This window comes from Lissotriton vulgaris, unplaced genomic scaffold (genome assembly GCF_964263255.1).
Source record: "Lissotriton vulgaris unplaced genomic scaffold, aLisVul1.2 SCAFFOLD_1256, whole genome shotgun sequence".
NCBI lineage: Eukaryota > Metazoa > Chordata > Amphibia > Caudata > Salamandridae > Lissotriton > Lissotriton vulgaris.
The window spans coordinates 496,565-500,565 of NW_028242559.1; positions in this window are offsets into that span (position 1 = coordinate 496,565).

Genomic DNA, 4,001 nt, shown 5'->3' on the forward strand with positions numbered 1-4,001 from the left:
TATCAACTCTGCTCAGAAGAGCTTAGTACTCAGCTAACAGATGTGTTCAGGGGAATTATAAAGCTTGGAAAGTTCCCAAAGGCATGGAAAGGAGTATCAGTGCTTCCTCTGCTAAAAAAACCCCATTTGAACCCCGACAATGCCAACAATTATTGTCCAATCTCCAGAATTCCGTTCTGCTCAAAGGTCCTGGAGAAACTTCCTAATACCCAACTCTCCACCTTCATCTCCTCAAACAATTTGTTGGACCATTCTCAAAATGGATTCAGAGAAGGACATGGGACTGAATCGGCCCTAGTCACTGCTAGTGAGGAGCTTAGGCAATCTCTTGACGGAGGTGGGAAGGCCGCCTTGATATTGTTAGACTTATCGGCAGCCTTCGATACCGTCAACTACAATATCCTAATCTCGAGATTATCTGAACTGGGTGTTCACAGCCTGTCATTAAAGCTCCTTCTATCCTATCTTGCTGAACGATCTTTTAGGGTAAAAGTAGGAGGTACCAGCTCACAAATTTTTAATTTGCATTGTGCTGTGCCTCAGGGCTCCTCCTTGAGCCCTGCGCTCTTCAATGTATATGTGGCACTGCTAGCAGCTTTGATCAGACGGAATGGCTTTTCAGTAATCAGCTATGACAATGACACACAAATCGTGGTGTCAATTACCAACAATGAAAGCGAGGTGGCAGATCGCTTTAACACCTGTATGGCACAGGTGAATAGCTGGATGCAAGCCAACTGTTTGAAATTAAATGGCAGCAAAACAGAGGTTTTACTTTTGGGAACAAATCCTCTGGGCTGGTAGCCAAAATGGTGGCCTACTGGGCTGGGTGAGTGTCCCCAACCGGTCTCCAAAGTCAGAAATCTCTGGGTGATTTTTGATGATCGGTTAACTTTTGATAGTCAGATCAATGTCCTTACAGAGAGGTTCTGGGCTATACTTAAGTTGATCAGAAAGATTCACGCTTTTATTCCCCCTGAGACCTTGAAAACAGTAGTAATTGCCCTTGCAATATCCAGCTTGGATTATGGCAATGCCCTGTATCTCGGGATCCATAATCAATATTTGAGCAAGCTCCAACGTCTGCAGAATGCGGCGGCCAGATTAACCCTGAACATTCCTAGGCATGAATCAGTGGCTCAGCGACTGGTGGCGCTCCAATGGCTACCTGTCTGGAAAAGAATAGCTTTCAAGGCCCTCTGCATCACATTTAATGCACTTCATGGCAGAGGTCTCCTCTATCTGACCTCCAGAATAGAATACTATGCTCCTTCTAGGAATCTTAGATCGGTCCATCAGAAGCTGCTGCGAGCACCCAGATTCAAACAAGTTTGTTGGGGTGGCAGGTGTTTCTTGGTAAGAGTGGCCAAACTCTGGAACAGCCTACCCATTACGATCAAAAACAGTCCGAACCTCATCATGTTCAGGAAATCTTTAAAAACCTGGCTCTTTCAAACAGACATCTAATGCACCTGCATCTGCTCTGACATCGATTTTTAGTGTCAGCGCCAAGACGCCTCCGGGCATTCGTTGCACTTTATAAGTTTTAAAATCAAATCAAATCAAATATAGTTGCCACCTGCACCCCCTGCTTGCACGAGGATGCAGACTTCATCCATATGTTTTGGTCCTCCTGTCCAGAGGGACACCGACAGGGCCAAAAAGCACTTTTGAAAATAACCATTTGCCACCAAAACATGACGGAGCTGCAAATCCACCGTCAAAAAAAAACAATCAAGTGCAGTCTCTAGGAGCTTATTAATATATATATAATATGGGAAGAAGGGGGCGCACATGGTCTACCTCCCATTGGCCATTCTTGGTCCTGGGAGCCTCCACCTCCCCAGGGCAGGCCAATAGATGTTTTAATAGGAGGGGGCATTGCTGCCCCCCTCTGAAGCTCTTAAGAGGCCTGGGGGCCACCACGACCCATTGGCTTTTTCCTCCAAAAGGAATATGATGAGACACCCAAGCTCATTGGAGGCCCATGTCCTTTCTCTACCACTCTGCAACCGCCCCTCCTGGTGCACTACCCGGTGGAAAAAGTTCATTTGGATGCCGAAGGTCCTTGGGGGCAAAGAACCCCTGCTGTTACCACTGGTAAGTCCCACACAGTGGGACTGCTAAGAGCTTGTCAGAGGCACCACCCACTTTGCCACCACTCTGCAAACACACCGCCTACTCTTTGGGGGATGAAGTCCCATTTGATGCTGAGGGTTCTTTGGGGGCAAGAACCCCTCTTGTTACCACCACTAAGTACTACCCAGCGTGATTGCTGAGAGTTCATCAGAGGCCCCCCACCTTTCTCAACCACTCTGTAGAGGCACCTCCTGGTGCACTACCCATTGTGGATGAAGTTACTTTTTATGCTGATGGTCCTTAGGGGCCAAGAACCCCTCCTGTTGCCACCACTAAGTCCCGCACAGCAGGATTGCTGAGAGCTCGTCGGAGGCCCCGCCCCCTTCGTCCACCACTCTGCAAACCTGCTTTCTGGCGTACTACTTGTTTTGGGATGAAGTCCCCTTGAATGCTGAGGGTACTTGGGGGTCAAGAACCCTTCATGTTAGCACTGATAAGTCCCAAACAGTGGGAATGCTAAGAGCTTGTCAGAGGCCCCACCAACTTTGTACACCACTCTGCAAACATGACTTCCGGTGCACTGCTCGTTGGGGGATGAAGTCCCATTTGATGATGAGGGTGCTTGGGGGGCAAGAACCCCTCCTGTTACCACCTCTAAGCCCCACCCAGCAGGATTACTGAGAGCTTGTCAAAGGACTCACCCCTTTTCTCAAACACTCTGTAGAGGCGTCTCCTAGTGCACTACTCATTGGGAGATGAAGTCCCTTTTGATGCTGAGGGTCCTTAGGATCCACAAACCCCTCTTGTTACCACGACTAAGTCTCACACAGCGGGATTGTTGAGATCCTGCCGGAGGCCTATCTCCTGCGTTCACCACTCTGCAAGCCTGCCTCCTGGCATACTGCTTGTTGGGGCCAAGAACCCCTCCTGTTACCACCAGTAAGTCTCACACATTGGGATTTCTGAGAACTCGTCAGAGACCTTGCTTCTTTTCTCAATCACTCTGCAAATGCACCTCTTGGTGCACTACCCGTTGGGGGATGAAGTCCCCTTGGATACTGAGGGCCCTTGAGGGGAAAAGAACCAGTAAGTACAACACAGTGGGATTTCTGAGAGCTCATTGAGGCCCCACCCCTTTTGTCCACCATTCTGCAAAATGAATCTCCAGGTCCACTACTCGTTGGGGGATCAAGTCCCCTTGGATGCTGAGGGTCGTTGGGGGCAAAGAACACCTCCTGTTAACACCAGTTAGTCCCACACAGCAGAATTGCTGAGAGCTCATCGGAGGACCTTCCCACTTTGTCCAGCACTCTGGTGACGTGCCTCCAGGTGCACTATTCAATTGGGGTTGAAGCCCTCTTGTATGCTGTGGGTCATTCGGGGCCAATGACCTCTTCTGTTACCACCACTGATTCCCACACAGCTGTATTGCTTAGCGCTTGTGGGAGGCCTCGCCCCTTTCTCAACCACTCTACAAATGCACCTCCTGGTACACTACTCGTTGGGGGACGAAGTCCCTTTGGATGCTGAGGCTCCTTGGGGGCCAAGAACCCCTCCTGTTACCACCAGTAAGTCTCACACATTGGGATTTCTGAGAGCTCGTCAGAGACCTTGCTTCTTTTCTCAACCGCTCTGCAAATGCACCTCTTGGTGCACTACCTGTTGGGGGATGAAGTCCCCTTGGATACTGAGGGCCCTTGAGGGGAAAAGAACCAGTAAGTACAACACAGTGGGATTTCTGAGAGCTCATTGAGGCCCCACCCCTTTTGTCCACCATTCTGCAAAATGAATCTTCAGGTCCACTACTCGTTGGGGGATCAAGTCCCCTTGGATGCTGAGGGTCGTTGGGGGCAAAGAACACCTCCTGTTAACACCAGTTAGTCCCACACAGCAGAATTGCTGAGAGCTCATCGGAGGACCTT